The sequence below is a fragment of the Schistocerca americana genome, chromosome 11 (genome assembly GCF_021461395.2).
Source record: "Schistocerca americana isolate TAMUIC-IGC-003095 chromosome 11, iqSchAmer2.1, whole genome shotgun sequence".
In the NCBI taxonomy this organism is placed as follows: domain Eukaryota; kingdom Metazoa; phylum Arthropoda; class Insecta; order Orthoptera; family Acrididae; genus Schistocerca; species Schistocerca americana.
In genome coordinates, this window is record NC_060129.1 from 186982761 (window position 1) to 187002450 (window position 19690).

Here is a 19690-nt window from a genome sequence, read left to right on the forward strand (position 1 = left end):
ACTTATCTTAGAAGAAAGATTAAGGAAAGGCAAACCTACGTTTCTAGCATTTGTAGACTTAGAGAAAGCTTTTGACAGTGTTGACTGGAATACTCTCTTTCAAATTCTAAAGGTGGCAGGGGTAAAATACAGGGAGCGAAAGGCTATTTACAATTTGTACAGAAACCAGATGGCAGTTATAAGAGTCGAGGGACATGAAAGGGAAGCAGTGGTTGGGAAGGGAGTGAGACAGGGTTGTAGCCTCTCCCCGATGTTGTTCAATCTGTATATTGAGCAAGCAGTAAAGGAAACAAAAGAAAAATTCGGAGTAGGTATTAAAATTCATGGAGAAGAAATAAAAACTTTGAGGTTCGCCGATGACATTGTAATTCTGTCAGAGACAGCAAAGGACTTGCAAGAGCAGTTGAATGGAATGGACAGTGTCTTGAAAGGAGGATATAAGATGAACATCAACAAAAGCAAAACAAGGATAATGGAATGTAGTCTAATTAAGTCGGGTGATGCTGAGGGAATTAGATTAGGAAATGAGGCACTTAAAGTAGTAAAGGAGTTTTGCTATTTGGGGAGCAAAATAACTGATGATGGTCGAAGTAGAGAGGATATAAAATGTAGGCTGGCAATGGCAAGGAAAGCGTTTCTGAAGAAGAGAAATTTGTTAACATCCAGTATTGATTTAAGTGTCAGGAAGTCATTTCTGAAAGTATTCGTATGGAGTGTAGCCATGTATGGAAGTGAAACATGGACGATAAATAGTTTGGACAAGAAGAGAATAGAAGCTTTCGAAATGTGGTGCTACAGAAGAATGCTGAAGATTAGATGGGTAGATCACATAACTAATGAGGAAGTATTGAATAGGATTGGGGAGAAGAGAAGTTTGTGGCACAACTTGACCAGAAGAAGGGATCGGTTGGTAGGACATGTTCTGAGGCATCAAGGGATCACCAATTTAGTACTGGAGGGCAGCGTGGAGGGTAAAAATCGTAGAGGGAGACCACGAGATGAATACGCTAAGCAGATTCAGAAGGATGTAGGTTGCAGTAGGTACTGGGAGATGAAAAAGCTTGCACAGGATAGAGTAGCATGGAGAGCTGCATCAAACCAGTCTCAGGACTGAAGACCACAACAACAACAACATCGACGTTCCGACCCCTCTGCTGGGAGAGTCTACAGAAAGCCGACTAACACAAACAGGTATTTAGATGCCGCTTCGCACCACCACGCAGCACAGAAGCAAGCACTACTCAACACTCTGTGTTCACGTGCCTTCCGTATCAGCGATGACGACAACTTGGAATCGTAGTTGAATTTTTTAAAGAGGACATTGAAGGCAAATGAGTACGACAGAGCTTTTAGGCGGAATATTTATACCGCTAATAAGAATGACGAGGAATCGCCTTCTCACTCCGTCAAGTTACCGTTCGTTTCTGGGGTCACTGACCGCATAAGCAGAATATTAAAGAAATATGGTATTCAGACATCTTTCTTTAGTCAGAACAAAATAAAAGACTTTTTCCGACGGAAAACGGATGCACCTGATTGCCTCCACAATGCAGGCGTCTATCAAGTGACATGTGGTTGTGGCAAAGCGTATATAGGCGAAACGGGAAGGAACACGAACGGCACATGCGGCTAAAACAAAGTGCAAAATCGGCAGTAGCGGAACATCACGAGAAATGTGGCTAATGACATCGACTTTAAAAACGTACGTGTACTGGCTAAAGAAACAAACATTTATAGAAGAAAGGTCCGAGAAGCGGTTGAAATTTCTAAGAATGCATCTAATTTCAATAGAGGGGACGGCTATAGGCTTTCAGCATCGTAGCTCCCCCCCCCCCCCCCACCCCCCCCCCCCATCAAGGAAGTAAATACGCGTCCGCGGTGTGTGAGCGGCATAAACAACGCGCTGCAAGTCACCTCGGCGGACAATAATATTATGGGTAAACATTTCCCCCCTCTAGCTCTGTCCGTTTCGGATCTAGCCACTGATGACGACCAAGCAATAGCGGTAGCAGGCATTTCAACCGATAACCCTTCTCCAGCGTAAGTGTGGAACAGTGCCTTTCTATCCAATGACGATGGGCCGCCAATGGTATCCACAGGACATGAGCTAGCAACGCCCCTTCTTCTGCATCAGAGCGGGAACATTAGCCAATGACACGAACGCGTGAAAACTCCCCCTTTATAAGAGGACGCGACACTCGTCTCTGATCCCCTTCCCCCACCTCCTCCTTTTCCTTGAAAGGATACGTATCCTGTACGCCTCACGTAAACTTGATCCTCCTCACCTGCTCATTTCCCCGATCCTCTCCCACCCCCGCCCGCTGCCGCGCCTGTATTCTCACATCCCACCCGGTCTCCATCTCTCCACCCTCCATACCCTCTCCCAAGGTGGCTTCCGCCAGCTCCCTCTCCCTGATGATGTCCTCGTCCCCTCCATCTACCCCTCCTATCAACTTTGACCCTGCCCCGCCCCCCACTTCCCGTGTCCTTTCCTTTCGGCACCCTCCCTCCCTTCTCTTCTCTTCCCTTCTTTTTCCGTCTCCCTGTCCCCTCCCTTCCCCCTCTTCCCCCGGGCTTCCTCTCCCCCTTCCTCCCTCACCCCTATCTCCCCTGCCCGTGGCATCTCTGCTCTCCCCTCTCGCTCTCCCACTCCCCTTCCTCCTCCTCCTCTCTTGGCAGGTCCCCGGACTCGCACACGTATAGTGAACATTCGCGCGCCGGAGATCGTCGCCTTTTGTGTCTCGTGTGTGTGACGTCGTATAGTGTTTTTGGTGTCCGCCGTCCCACTCCTACGTTCACTTGTGCCGTCGGACTCATCCGTGTTTTGTGCGCCGTGCCGACGTGTTTTCCGTGTTGTTATCGTCACATGTGAACGACTCCGTGTTTTTTATGTCTCTGTGACCTCTCTCTTTTGCCCGTCATTTTGTTCTTTGTCATTCACCATGTTTTATACTCTTGTAAAACGCTATGGCTGAAGAGCGGCGTAGTGTGCCGCTGCCAGCCTACCTGAGTTGTACAGGTTTTAAAATAACAATAAAGTAAAAAAAAAAGTAAAAAATCGTCTCTGACAGTGTTCTAGCAGTAGTGGACACCAGAAGATCCTGAGGAAGATCCCAGCAAAGGGGTCGAAACGTCGATCATTTTAGAAGAAACATGACGCGGCCTAATAACCGACAAGATTTTAACTTCAGAGGGTACTTTCTCTGCGACCGTCGCTCGCCCCCTTTTCCTGTTACATAGGGCTTGCGGGAAGAAAGTATTACGTCTCTCTATTGTAATTTATTATTTGACATATTGATTTATTAGTATTGACTGTTACGCAAAAAACAACAGAGGCCGTAATAAGAAAATTGATTTGTAGGTGGCCAAAATAAATGTTACGTTATGTTTTACTTGAGCGCCGGGCTCCCGACAAATTATTTTAAACGCTCATAGCGTAATGGAATTCCGCCCAAGTTCAATGACTTAGAAATAATTGTATATCTGAAAATATTTAGTTTTTGCCAAAATAACGTTATTGAAGTTTTCCATTTTAAATAACGTAATGACTTGGAATGATTTTTACTACGCTGGCTATTGAAGTAATCTGGACAAAATGGCAATTTTAAATATGCCGCGTAATGGCGGCCAGTTGTTACCAGTCAAAGATCACAGCTGCGCTTCGCAGCAACTGAAAAATGCTAAATAACTTTTTTCAGTTGACACTTTATGAAGAGGTGCTTGTATGGGTTTTTAAATGACACAATGCACTCACTTTTATATATATATATATATATATTCACCATGCACAGGATGCACTGTAATTAATCGCTAAGCAAGAGAACAAACAGAACAAATGCTATCGCTATACGTAATCTCTCCAATACAAGACTAACAGCAGAAGAAAAATTCGTTGTCTTTTTTTCACTTTATATATAAGAACAAAGATCATAATGATTGCGTCTATACATTATACACTACGATTTCACCCATTACATATAATGTCTCTTTTTTACATTACGATCAATATAATATTTCCTTGAAATTAATTTGATAAATTTTCATAATAAATTTGACGTTCCTGTCCATTTAATATTATTCACAGCCTCTTTCTTTAGACATTTCATTTGTATTGTCCTTAATATTTCAAAAGGGACACTACAAAAGGTTCTACATCTACTTCGATACTATACACAGCCCTACGTACTGCATGGCAGAGGGTACGTTCCACCCAGCTGTCAGTAGAGATTCTTCCCGTTCCATTCACGTATGCTCTCGAGGCCCGAACGCAGAAGAAAAGTTCAAATGGGGTACATTTGTGGCAATAAAAAACCAACATAAGAGTGTTTTTACTAAATATGACGTGCTCCAAGGTAAGCCTGTTTTTACTAAATATGACGTTGGTTTTTTATTTGTTTTTGTACCAACGTAAGTCTGTTTCTACTAAATATGACGTGCTCTGGCGGTTATTTACTCATCTTTTATAAGATGGTGATTTGACAGGTGGTATTTCGTGGGGAGCCAATATTTTTCTTAATGTATGGCCAACTTTGAGCTTGACAACATGTTAAGTGTCCTGCGATATATGTTAAAGACATGTTATCGACAAACCTCAAAGTTTTTATTTCTTCTCCCTCGACTTTATTTCCTACTCCAAATTTTTCTTTTGTTTCCTTTATTGGTTGCTGGTTCTGTACAAATTGTAAATAGCCTTTCGCTCCTTGCCACTCTTAGAATTTCAAAGAGAGTATTCCAGTCAAGAGCATTTTCTAAGTCTACAAATGCTATAAACCTAGGTCTGTTTTTTCTTAACCTCTCTTCTATGAGAAGTCATAGGTCCAAAATTGTCTCGCGTGTTCCTACATTTATCCAGAATCCAAACTGATTTTCCCCGAGGTCGGCTTGTACAATTTTTTTCTGTAAAGGATTCATGTTAGTATTTTCAGCCGTGACTTATTAAACTGGTTGTTCGGTAATTTTCACATCCGTCAGCACATGCCTTCTTTGGAACTGGAACTACTATATTCTTCTTGAGGTGTGAGGGTATTTGGCTTGTTTCATACATCTTGCTTACCAGAGGGAATAACCTCCAACCATCTCGGCATTTTGACGACTTAGCGCGCCAATTGGATAGAGTGTAGCACGCCAACCGTCACGACGACATCCAACAACTATGGCAATCAATAGCAAGCCGAATAATTGCTCGCATAAGGACGAGAGATGGACTTGATTTGTGATGCTCTTTCTGACGAATGAATCATCCATTTCTTCTGAAAATGTAACCATTTGCTTGTCTCTACAGCCGGCCGGAGTGGCCGAGCGGTTCTAGGCGCTACAGTCTGGAACCGCGTGACCACTACGGTCTCAGGTTCCAATCCTGCCTCGGGCATGGATGTGTGTGATGTCCTTAGGTTAGTTAGGTTTCAGTAGTTCTACGTTCTAGGGGACTGATGACCTCAGCAGTTAAGTCCCATAGTGCTCAGAGCCATTTGAACCATTTTTTGTCTCTACATGTATGTTACGATTGATAAAAGTAATGTTATACAAATGAATGATAATAATAATGATTATAAAACAATCAACATTCCACATAACACATGCGCTTTATGTTTCTTTTTTCCTTTCTAGAAATACTTACCCACAAGCTATGCATAGCACAATACTAACACCTCTTCCTCTTTCTGAACTCAACATCTCATTTATTATGGAGGGATGCTGACTCAGTTATTCAGGATAGCAAATGGCAATTTGCAGTACAGAAAATGGCCCAGAGGTCACCAGTGTGTGTGTGTGTGTGTGTGTGTGTGTGTGTGTGTGTGTGTGTGTTTAGTGAGTGAAGTGTTCTGAAACAATGCGTGCATAGTGTGTGCTGTGACTGATAGTGAGATATGAGCGGACAGTGTGGTATTACATTATTAAATAAGTTATTTGTAAAAAAAGTATTGTGTACCAGAAGTAAATCTAATGACTGTCTCTAACTAGAAGCCTGTAAATAGACTACTGGTCATTAAAGTTGCTACGACAAGAAGAAATGCAGATGATAAACGGGTATTCATTGGACAAATATATTACACCAGAACTGACATGTGATTACATTTTCACACAATTTGTGTGCATAGATCAACTCTGGCCGTAATAACGGCCTCGATACACCTGGGCATTGAGTCAAACAGAGCTTGGATGGCGTGTACAGGTACAGCCGCCCACGCAGCATCAACACGATACCACAGTTCATCAAGAGTAGTGACTGACGTATTGAGACGAGCCAGTTGCTCGGCCACCATTGATCAGACGTTTTCAGTTGGTGAGTCATCTGGAGAATGTGCTCACCAGGGTAGCAGTCGAACATTTTCTATATCCAGAAAGGCCCGTACAGGACCTGGAACATGCGGTCGTGCATTATCGTGCTGGATTGTAGGGTTTCGCAGGGATCGAACGAAGGGTAGAGCCACGGGTCGTAACCCATCTGAAATGTGACATCCACTGTTCAAAGTGCCGTCAATGGGAACAAGAGGTGACCGAGACGTGTAACCAATGGCACCCCATACCATCACTCCGGGTGATACGCCAGTATGGCATTGACGAATACACGCTTCCAATGCGCATTCACCGCGATGTCGCCAAATACGGATGCGACCATCGTGATGCTGTAAACAGAACCTGGATTCATCTGAAAAAATGACGTACACCCAGGTTTGTCGTCGAGTCCACCATCGCAGGCGCTCCTGACTGTGATTGTACGTCAAGAGTAACCACAGCCACGGTCTCCGAGCTGATAGTCCATGCTGCTGCAAACGTCGTCGAACTGTTCGCGCAGATGGTTGCTGTCTTGGAAACGTCCCCATCTGTTGACTCAGGAATCGAGACGTGGCTGCACGATCCGTTACAGCCATGCGGGTAAGATGCCTGTCATCTCGACTACTAGTGATACGAGGCCGTCGGGATCCAGCACGGTGTTCCGTGTTACCCTCCTGAACCCACCGATTCCATATTCTGCTATCAGTCATTCGATCTCGACCGACGCGAGCAGCAATGTCGCGATACGATAAACCGCAATCGCGATAGGCTACAATCCGACCTTTATCGAAGTCGGAAACGTGGTGGTACGCATTTCTCCTCCTTACACGAGGCATCACAACAACGTTTCACCAGGCAACGCCGGTCAACTGGTGTTTGTGTATGAGGAATCGGTTGGAAAGTTTCCTCATGTCAGCACGTTGTAGGTTTCGCCACCGGCGCCAACCTTGTGTGAATGCTCTGAAAAGCTAATCATTTGCATATCACAGCATCTTTTTCGTGTCGGTTAAATTTCGCGTCTGTAGCACGTCATCTTCGTGGTGTAATTAGATTAGTACGTGTCCCACAGATCATGAATACGACACTTCGTAAGGATAAGGAACGTGTCAGCTTAATAAAAGGTGTCCATTACATTACACAAAATATTACAGGACACTCAATATTTTTAATTTTTTGTGGGGGTTGTGAAATTACCCACTTACTATATCCAAAAATTCGTCTAATGGGTAGAAGGAGTTGCCATTAAGAAATTCTTTTAATTTCCATTTGAATGCTATATGGCTATCTGTCAGACTTTTGATGCTATTAGGTAAGTGACCAAAGACTTTTGTTGCAGCATAATTTATCCCCTTCTGAGCCAAAGTTAGATTTAACCTTGAGTAGTGAAAATCATCCTTTCTCCTAGTGTTGTAGCCCTGTACACTGCTATTACTTTTGAATTCGTTCGGATTGTTAATAACAAATTTCGTAAGTGAATATGTATATTGTGAAGCTACATTGAAGATCTCTAGCTCTTTTAACAAGTGTCTGCGGGATGACCTTGGATGAGCTCCAGCAATTATTCTGACTACACGCTTTTGTGCAATGAACACTCTTTTACTCAATGATGAGTTACCCCAAAATATGATGCCATACGGAAGCAGAGAATGAAAATAGGCGTGGTAAGCTAATTTACTCAGATGCATATCGCCAAAATTTGCAATGCCCCTAATAGCATAAGTAGCTGAACTCAGACGTTTCAGCAGATCCTCAGTGTGTTTTTACCAGTTCAACCCCTCATCAATGCATACACCTAGAAATTTTGAATATTCTACCTTAGCTACCGATTTCTGATCGAAGTCTATATTTATTAATGGTGTCATTCCATTTACTGTGTGAAACTGTATAAACTGTGTTTTGTCAAAGTTTAATGAGAGCCCATTTGCAGAGAACCACTTGATGATTTTCTGAAAAACATCGTTTGCAATTTTACCAGTTAATTCTTGTCTGTCGCGTGTGATAGCTATACTTGTATCATCGGCAAAAAGTACCAGCTTTGTATCTTCGTGAATATAGAATGGCAAGTCATTAATACACAGGCTGTTTGTTACAAAATGGTACGGCCAAACTTTCAGGAAACATTCCTCACACACAAAGAAAGCAAATATGTTATGTGGAGATGTGTCCGGAAATGCTTACTTTCCATGTTAGAGCTCATTTTATTACTTCTCTTCAAATCACATTAATCATGGAATGGAAGCACACAGCAACAGAACGTACCAGCGTGACTTCAAACACTTTGTTACAGGAAATGTTCAAAATGTCCTCCGTTAGCGAGCATACATGCACCCACCCTCGCACGGAATCCCTGTTGCGCTGATGCAGCCCTGGAGAATGGCGTATTGTATCACAGCCGTCCACAATACGAGCACGAAGAGTCTCTACATTTGGTACCGGGGTTGCGTAGACAAGAGCTTTCAAATGCCCCCATAAATGAAAATCGAGAGGGTTGAGGTCAGGAGAGCGTGGAGGCCACGGAATTGGTCCGCCTCTACCAATCCGTCGGTCACCGAATCTGTTGTTGAGAAGCGTACGAACACTTCGACTGAAACGTGCAGGAACTCCATCGTGCATGAACCACATGTTGTGTCGTACTTGTAAAGGTACATGTTCTAGCAGCACAGGTAGAGTATCACATATGAAATCATGATAACGTGCTCCATTGAGCGTAGGTGGACGAAACTAAAATGAGCTATAACATGGAAATTAAGCGTTTCCGGACACATGTCCACATAACATCTTTATTTGTGTGTGAGGAATGTTTCCTGAAAGTTTGGCCGTACCTTTTTGTAACACCCTGCATACTGTGTTTTGTCAAAGTTTGATGAGAGCCCATTTGCAGAGAACCACTTGATGATTTTCTGAAAAACGTAGTTTACAATTTCACCAATTAATCCTTGTCTGTTGGGTGTGATAGCTATATTCGTATCATCGGCAAAAAGCACTCTTCCACTTCGGTATGATTTAAACCATTGGAGCACTGTCCCATTCATACCACAGTACTTGAGCTTATCTAGAAGTATTCCATGATTTACACAATCAAAAGCTTTTGATAGATCACAAAAAATCCCAACGGGTGACTTCCGGTTACTCAGAGCATTTAATATTTCATTAGTGAAAGTAATATAGCATTTTCCGCTGAAAAACCAAATTTTAATGACCAGTAGTGTATATGTGTATGAGAATTAGTTTATTTTAAATTGGTCTAAACTTGTAAATACTTTGACATGTCCTATATCCTTGGAAAAAGAGATCTACGGATGAATAAAGCTACTAGTACTACTGCTACTACGCCTACCAATTTCCGTCGCATTCGGATAATTCCCTTGTGGTTAGTGATGGGGAGCTCGCGAATGAGTCGTTCAAATGAACGCTTCACTCCAGTGAAGTGTGAACTAACCACTCAATTTCAGTGAACTGGTACTTCAAACTCTTCGCAGATAGCACACTCCACATTTTTGTCTAGTTCACTCAATTCTCTTCCACTCTCCCTTTTCCACTACATCGGCGCTACGTCACTCATTCTCCTTTCACTTCAGTCCTCCCTCTACTGCCTGTCGACGAATCGCGCGGTGAAATACACTTAGAGCAACAGTTGCACTTTGCTTTCCCATCACCTAAACCGGCGAAGAAACCCCAAATTGTGGGGAACGATGGGTTTTCGAGGGTTTTGGGGGGTGAGGGGCGAGGGAAATGCAGCGTCAGCTGCTTCCTGCAGTGCTGACATCATTACCCGTGACTATTTGTGCAGTTCAGTTATACTTCGCGTCTACCGGTAGCCTACCGTTGGCAGCGCTTGCAGACAAATGAATATTAAAGATACAAACGAAGAGGCTGGCTGTGTGAGCACGCACAGCCAACATGAAAATAAAAGGTTTGTTAATGACACTGAAAGAGGGATTTTACCTGAAACCGTACCAATGACTGCAGGTGACAGTTTACGTGTTGAATCTGGAGGGTTATTATTCTCAACAAAAATAAAATCTACAGGAAAACTTCTGAATAATTACTTAACGTAGGTATATAGACTTTGTGACAGTGGTAAATATACTCTTTCTATTTTGGATTAAATTTTAAAAGGAACATAAAATTGGACTGTATTTCGTTGGTAGCCCTAGTTTTCAGTCCATGAATACAACAAATAATGTTTCACTTGGCAGATAAAGACTTTTTTGGGCGCTTCATGAGAAAATGTCGAGCAAGAGTAAATGTAATACCTTCTTTATATGTGACAGGCTCCTCTGTTTATCTTTCCTTTGTCTCCTTCGACCGTGCTCTATTTAAGTTAACCCAGACGCTGTAAGAGCGTAAACCGTTGCGTGCACGTTACTGCATAGTTCGGCCATCTGTTGGTAAAATTATGAAGTATTACGAAGCTTTATTGTACGAGCGAGGCGAGGCGAGCGCAGCCGCGGCTGAGCGGTGAACTGGACAACTTCGCCAGGCTTTCGTACTTCATGAATGAACTACTTCACTTGAACGCTTCACGGCAAAGAGTGAAATGAATGAAGTAGTTCACGGGAATGAACGAGTTCGACCCATCTCTACTTGTGGTGCGTCGTCTCTTTTGTGTGTAGTGGTTCAAACGAATACTAACTCGGCTGCAAACTCTGTGTGTAATCTGACAGGAGCGGCCAGGCCCCTGGAGCCTTGTTTAATTTCAACTATTTCCAGCTACGTGCTCCGTGCGGTGTGCGACACGCCGGCCAGATGCGATCTCGCAGGGACTGGGCCTTTACAAAACGAAGTCTGTGGGGTGGGGGCGCTGTCTCGCCCGCCCATCCCCCGCCGCTGCCGCTCCATTACCTGGCGCCACAGACACCTGCCCGGCTTTCTGTTCGTCACGCTGCACGGCTTGTGTAACGGCTTGCGTAAACGGCCCTTCAGCCGCCGCGGAAAAAAAGAAAAAAAAACCGGAAGGCATGTTTTCCCCCTGTAGACTACCCCCTCTATTCCTAAAAATCAATGATACCTTCCTTCCCTGGAGTTCTCCGATTACATCGTCCGCTTCCGTGTTTATTTTTTTCTTTTCTTTTTTATTTCATCAATTTTCTGACTGGTTTGATTGGACCTGCCAAGAATTCGCCTCCTCTGCTAACCTCTTAATCTCAGAGCAGCACTTGCAACCTACGTCCTCGATTATTTGCTGGGTGTATTCCAATCTCTGTCTTCCTCTACAGTTTTTACCCCCTACAGCTCCCTCTTGGACCGTGGAAATCATTCCCTGACGTCTTAACAGATGTCCTGCCATCCTGTCCTCTCCTCTCCGATTCTGCACGGAACTTCCTCATAACTTACCTTATCAGTCCACGTAATTTTCAGAATTCGTCTGTAGCACCACATCTCAGATGCTTCGATTCTCTTCTCTTCCGGTTTTCCCACAATCCATGCTTCACTCCCATGCAATGCTGAGCTCCAAACGTACGTTCTCAAAAATGTCTTCCTCAAGGCCTATGTTTGATACTTGGCCGGGAATGCCCTTTTTGCCAGTGCTAATCTGCTTCTGATGTCCTCCTTGCTCCATCCGTCATTGATTATTTTGCTGCCTAGGTAGTAGAAATCCTTAACTTCATCTAATTCGTGACCATCAGTCCTGATGTTAAGTTTCTCACTGTTCTCATTTCTGCTGCTTCTCATTATTTTCCTCTTTTTTCGATTAACTCTCAGTCCGTACTCTGTAATCATTATATCATGTAATTCTTCTTCACTTTCACTCAGGATAGTGCAGTGTTACGCGGCTTTATGCTTAATTACAGACTTACTATTTTATCAGTTGATTTGTTTTCACTACGTAACTCCCGCTGTTTACGTCCTTCTTTGTTGCTGAGCGATGCATCACTTTTCGTTCTGACGGCGCAACTCTTCCTTTCGTATATCTTTACTACTTTTTATCTATATAAATCATGAAGTATTGGTTTTGCCGTTTAACAACTTTTCAATAACTGTGGAAGTATTACAGGCATCGGGTCCCACCAAATGTGTCACCCGCCTATACGTCTTACACGAACCTTTCAAGACTCGATCGATCTGTTTACAAATAGAAAGCAGAATATCTCTTCCTTTGACGTTGTCCGACAACGACCTAGGAAGTTCGATGCCCTTGCACGCCCGGACTCTTCCGTGGCTCGCGGTAGTTTGCTGCATTCGTTTTATTCCTCGCCCACTTGCCGCTACGTCGAACTTTCTTGGTGATCGTTGGGCAACGTCTTCCACGTTGTTGTTGTTGTGGTCTTCAGTCCTGAGACTGGTTTGATGCAGCTCTCCATGCTACTCTATCTTGTGCAAGCTTCTTTATCTTCCAGTACCTACTGCAACCTACATCCTTCTGAATCTGCTTAGTGTATTCATCTCTTGGTCTCCATCTACGATTTTTACCCCCCACGCTGCCCTCCAGTACGAAATTGGTGATCCCTTGATGCCTCAGAACATGTCCTACCAACCGGTCCCTTCTTCTAGTCAAGTTGTGCCACAAGCTCCTCTTCTCCCCAATTCTATTCAATACCTCCTCATTAGTTACGTGATCTACCCATCTAATCTTCAGCATTCTTCTGTAGCACCACATTTCGAAAGCTTCTATTCTCTTCTTGTCCAAACTAGTTATCGTCCATGTTTCACTTCCATACATGGCTACACTCCATACAAATACTTTCAGAAAAGACTTCCTGACACTTAAATCTATACTCGATGTTAACAAATTTCTCTTCTTCAGAAACGCTTTCCTTGCCATTGCCAGTCTACATTTTATATCCTCTCTACTTCTTCCACGTTATCTGCAACATAAATAAACTTTCTTCCCACAGTATTTCTGAAATCCCCAAAAACAAACTTAAAGAACATAATAATAAAACCTGTTCTTGCAATTATTCGTATAAGTCTTGGTCGATTTAATCAGGGGTGGGACAGGCCTAAGCCTTGTGACACCACTATAGCAATGTCATCAGCAAATCGTGTCACTAATATCATTTTTCGTTGAATTTTAATTCCACTCCTGAACCTTTCTTTTATTTCCATCATTGCCTCTTCGATGAACAGATTGAACAGTACGGGTGAAAGACTACGTCCCTGTCTTACACCCTCTTTAATCCGAGCATTTCGTTCTTCATCGTCCACTCTTATTATTCACTCTTGACTTTTGTACATATTGTACATTATCTGTCTCTCTCTATAGCTTACCCCTATTTTTCTGAGAATTTCGAACGTCTCGCACCATTTTACATTGTCGAACGCTTCTTCCAGGTCGACAAACCCTACGAACGTGTCTTGATTTTTCTTTCGTCTTGCGCGGTATGGCTGCCGCCAGTGTTTCAGGCTTCGGTCGTAAACTCGGCCGCAAGTTGGAAAGAGTGCGACACAAGATTCATCGAGCCAAATACCTCTCTTCCATTGCTCCAGACTCTATGTTTTTTGGCTTCTGGACCACGTTTCCGCGTTATGGGCATTTCAATCACTGATGAGTGGTTTTGGAATTCCAGCCGGTCGGAGAGGCCGAGCGGTTCTAGGCGCTACAGTCTCGAACCGCGAGACCGCCACGTTCGCAGGTTCGAATCCTGCCTCGGGCATGGATGTGTGTCATGTCCTTAGGTTAGTTAGGTTTAAGTAGTTCTGAGTTCTAGGGGACTTATGACCTCAGAAGTTAAGTCCCATAGTGCTCAGAGGCATATGAACCATTTTTTTTTTTTTTTTAATTTCATCTCGCCCTGGAGTTCCCAGTTGTGGAGTTCTCTTCGTGTTCTTTTGTTGCTCACTCGGTTCACGAGCGCGACATTCAATTCTGCAGCGACGTCCGCAGCTGTCGACTCTTTACTTTTCGTCACAGCCCTCTTCAGTGAACGAGTGTCACGATCAGTCAACACACACATTCATCCGCGTTTTGGCCTGGCGGATCATTGTAAATTTTCGACAAGATGCTTCTCGAAGCACCAGTGCGTAGGCTATCTTGGTTACGCAGCACGCGAACAGTTTAGAAACGTAGCCGTTTCGGAAATGCTCCAAGTCTTGGTCCAAAAGCCTGTTTAGCAAACGTAATAGGATTTCAGACTACCTAACAGATCAAAACGAAAATTTCTGTTCCGACACTGACAATGTTGAGTGTTTATGGAAAAAGTTCAAGGCAATCGTAAAATGCGTTTTAGACCAGTACGTGCCGAGTAAAACTGTGAGGGACGGGAAAAAACCCACCGTGGTTCAACAACCAAGTTAGGAAACTATTGCGAAAGCAAAGAGAGCTTCACTGCAAGTTTAAACGCAGCCAAAACTTCTCAGACAAACAGATGCTAAACGATGTCAAAGTTAACGTAAGGAAGGCTATGCGTGAAGCGTTCAGTGAATTCGAAAGTACAGTTCTATGTACCGACTTGACAGAAAATCCTAGGAAGTTCTGGTCTTCCGTTAAAACAGTAAGTGGCTCGAAACAGCATATCCAGACACTCCGGGATGATGATGGCACTGAAACAGAGGGTGACACGCGTGAAGCTGAAATACTAAACACCTTTTTCCAAAGCTGTTTCACAGAGGAAGACCGCACTGCAGTTCCTTCTCTAAATCCTCGCACAAACGAAAAAATGGCTGACATGGAAATAAGTGTCCAAGGAATAGAAAAGCAACTGGAATCATTCAACAGACGAAAGTCCACTGGACCTGACGGGATACCAATTCGATTCTGTACAGAGACCACGAAAGAACTTGCCCCCCTTCTAACAGCCGTGTACCGCAAGTCTCTAGAGGAACGAAAGGTTCCAACTGATTGGAAAAGAGCACAGGTAGTCCCAGTCTTCAAGAAGGGTCGTCGAGCAGATGCGCAAAACTATAGACCTGTATCTCTGACGTCGATCTCAAAAATGGCTCAAATGGCTCTGAGCACTATGGGACTTAGACATCTATGGTCATCAGTGCCCTAGAACTTAGAACTACTTAAACCTAACTAACCTAAGGACAGCACACAACACCCAGTCATAACGAGGTAGGACGTCGATCTGTTGTAGTATTTTAGAACATGTTTGTTGCTCGCGTATCATGTTGTCTCTCGAAACCCAGAACCTACTCTGTAGGAATCAACATGGATTCCGGAAACAGCGGTCGTGTGAGATCCAACTCGCTTTATTTGTTCACGAGACCCAGAAAATATTAGATACAGGCTCCCAGGTAGATGCCATTTTCCTTGACTTCCGGAAGGCGTTCGATACAGTTCCGCACTCTCGCCTGATAAACAAAGTAAGAGCCTACGGAATATCAGACCAGCTGTGTGGCTGGATTGAAGAGTTTTTAGCAAACAGAACACAGCATGTTGAGAGGTGTCTACAGACGCGAAAGTAACATACGGCGTGCCACAGGGGAGTGTTATGGGGTCATTGCTTTTCACAATATATATAAATGACCTAGTAGATAGTTTCGGTAGTTCCATGCGGCTTATCGCGGATGATGCTGTAGTATACAGAGATGTTGCAGCATTAGAAAATTGCAGCAAAATGCAGGAAGATCTGCAATGGATAGGCACTCGGCGCAGGGAGTGGCAACTGACCCTTAACATTGACAAATGTAATGTATTGCGAATACATAGAAAGAAGGATCCTTTATTGTACGATTATATGATAGCGGAACAAACACTGGTAGCAGTTACTTCTGTAAAATATCTGGGAGTATGCGTGCGGAACGATTTGAAGTGGAATGATCATATAAAATTAATTGTCGGTGAGGCGGGTACCAGGTTGAGATTCATTGGGAGAGTCCTTAGAAAATGTAGTCCATCAACAAAGGAAGTGGCTTACAAAACACTCGTTCGACCTATACTCGAGTATTGCTCATCAGTGTGGGATCCGTACCAGATCGGGTTGACGGAGGAGATAGAGAAGATCCAAAGAAGAGCGGCGCGTTTCGTCACAGGGTTATTTGGTAAGCGCGATAGCGGTACGGAGATGTTTAGCAAACTCGAGTGGCAGACTCTGCAAGAGAGGCACTCTGCATTGCGGTGTAGCATGCTGTCCAGGTTTGGAGAGGGTGCGTTTCTGGATGAGGTATCGAATATGTTGCTTCCCCCTACTTATACCTCCCGAGGAGATCACGAATGTAAAATTAGAGAGATTCGAACGCGCACGGAGGCTTTCCGGCAGTCGTTCTTCCCGCGAACCATACGCGACTCGAACAGAAAAGGGAGGTAATGACAGTGGCACTTAAAGTGCCCTCCGCCACACACCGTTGGGTGGCTAGCGGAGTATAAATGTAGATGTAGATGTAGATCGTGCCCATTTGAACGTCAGAATAATCGCTCCGACAACGAGTGCCCTGTTTTCCAGCCCTCGCCCTCCCCCCTTCCCCCTCCCGGCATCCTTTTCATACCCTCCATCGTTCCTGGTGCTGTAGCGAAACAAGCGCTGTACGACTTGAGAGATACAGAAAACCTCCCGTATCCTGATGTTCTCCAAACCCAACAAGCCTCCATCTGATGCCTCTTCCCATCGCCCTATATGTCTCACCTCGGTGTTCAGCAAGCTCTTGGAATCCATCCTTACCCGGCGCATCCATCACCACATCCACTGACGCCACCTCCTCCCCGACACCCAGTGTGGCTTTTGACCTTCCTTCTCTGCCGATGACCAACTGCTACACCTCACTCATCTCTTCTCCCTCCAGCTTAACTGCCGTCGCTGCGCCATTTTTGTCTACCTCGACCTCGAAAAGGCCTAGACTGTGTATGGCATCCCGGTCTCATCTTCACAGTCCAAACCTACGCCCTTCTTGTCAATTACATCCGTCTGATGGCCTCCTTCCTCTCCCGCTGCCCTTCCATAATGCTGATTTCTGCACATCCTCCGCAGGTGTGCTGCTGTACACGGTGTAAGTTTGTTGCTTTAATTTGCTATGTCAGCAGTACTGTTAGCCAATAAAAGCGGGTTAAAAGCTGTGAGCTGTCGGGGGGATGTTAACCTTGCATTATTGAGCAACTGTTTCACCAGGTATCCAATCTAGCTTACCAAATTCCCAACCAGACTAACATTAATTATAATCTTTTAATAGTGATACGACAACCGGTGATATATATATACACTCCTGGAAATGGAAAAAAGAACACATTAACACCGGTGTGTCAGACCCACCATACTTGCTCCGGACACTGCGAGAGGGCTGTACAAGCAATGATCACACGCACGGCACAGCGGACACACCAGGAACCGCGGTGTTGGCCGTCGAATGGCGCTAGCTGCGCAGCATTTGTGCACCGCCGCCGTCAGTGTCAGCCAGTTTGCCGTGGCATACGGAGCTCCATCGCAGTCTTTAACACTGGTAGCATGCCGCGACAGCGTGGACGTGAACCGTATGTGCAGTTGACGGACTTTGAGCGAGGGCGTATAGTGGGCATGCGGGAGGCCGGGTGGACGTACCGCCGAATTGCTCAACACGTGGGGCGTGAGGTCTCCACAGTACATCGATGTTGTCGCCAGTGGTCGGTGGAAGGTGCACGTGCCCGTCGACCTGGGACCGGACCGCAGCGACGCACGGATGCACGCCAAGACCGTAGGATCCTACACAGTGCCGTAGGGGACCGCACCGCCACTTCCCAGCAAATTAGGGACACTGTTGCTCCTGGGGTATCGACGAGGACCATTCGAAACCGTCTCCATGAAGCTGGGCTACGGTCCCGCACACCGTTAGGCCGTCTTCCGCTCACGCCGCAACATCGTGCAGCCCGCCTCCAGTGGTGTCGCGACAGGCGTGAATGGAGGGACGAATGGAGACGTGTCGTCTTCAGCGATGAGAGTCGCTTCTGCCTTGCTGCCAATGATGGTCGTATGCGTGTTTGGCGCCGTGCAGGTGAGCGCCACAATCAGGACTGCATACGACCGAGGCACACAGGGCCAACACCCGGCATCATGGTGTGGGGAGCGATCTCCTACACTGGCCGTACACCACTGGTGATCGTCGAGGGGACACTGAATAGTGCACAGTACATCCAAACCGTCATCAAACCCATCGTTCTACCATTCCTAGACCGGCAAGGGAACTAGCGGTTCCAACAGGACAATGCACGTCCGCATGTATCCCGTGCCACCCAACGTGCTCTAGAAGGTGTAAGTCAACTACCCTGGCCAGCAAGATCTCCGGATCTGTCCCCCATTGAGCATGTTTGGGACTGGATGAAGCGTCGTCTCACGCGGTCTGCACGTCCAGCACGAACGCTGGTCCAACTGAGGCGCCAGGTGGAAATGGCATGGCAAGCCGTTCCACAGGACTACATACAGCATCTCTACGATCGTCTCCATGGGGGAATAGCAGCCTGCATTGCTGCGAAAGATGGATATACACTGTACTAGTGCCGACATTGTGCATGCTCTGTTGCCTGTGTCTATGTGCCTGTGGTTCTGTCAGTGTGATCATGTGATGTATCTGACCCCAGGAATGTGTCAATAAAGTTTCCCCTTCCTGGGACAATGAATTCACGGTGTTCTTATTTCAATTTCCAGGAGTGTATATATAAAAGAGAATTTAAATAAAAAGAAATAAATCAGTTTATATTTGGAAATTTATTTTAACATTGATCATTGAAATTTCAGCATATTAAACTTGATTCCTAACTAAACTGGTGCCTTATTTATGATTGTGAAAATGTGAGATTGTAATCTTACGGAACACATCAAATATGGAGCCAAGATTGGGAGACTGCAGACAACACTGCATTCATAAAACAACACACAAAGAACGTTGAAACATATGCAACAGAAAATTAACCACTACCAACCGATTCAATTTTTACCCAAAGAAGTTACGTTCGTAGCACAATCCTGTCCGTCATGTAATTACCACACACTGGTATACTAAATTCATATTAACTCTTTGTGAAATCTTCGCGAAAAGAATAGCTGAGGGCTACTTTGATGATTACACCACATGCTTCACGTGGTCAACTTGGTTTACACAAAGAGTGTAACTCCACAATAATTTTGATAATTAAAATAAATTAGATCGAAAAGCAATTTACAAAAGAAAAACCTCGAACTGGTTACTAACGTCTTACTGTTAACCTGATGGGTCAAACAGTTATATAAGCACGTGGTACTGGTCTCGCAAAGTACACCCCACGTGGGTTGAACATAAAGAAAAGTTGCTATATTGAAAAATATTGTCAAGACGAGACGTTATAATCACACAAGCATTCGCATTTAAGATTGATCTTAGTTAGAGTTACTGATCAACACGTGGTTCCACTTTACTCACGAAGTAGTGACAAAGCAACTACTGGAAAATAATCTGAACTTCACACGAGAATTACACTGCGCTGCAATTTAAGATAACATTAGATATTTTAGAGCTAAACCTGAAATAAAGGTGATTAAATTTTCAGTTAGGCTGAACTTAAGAAATCCATTGTCCTACGGACTTAGCA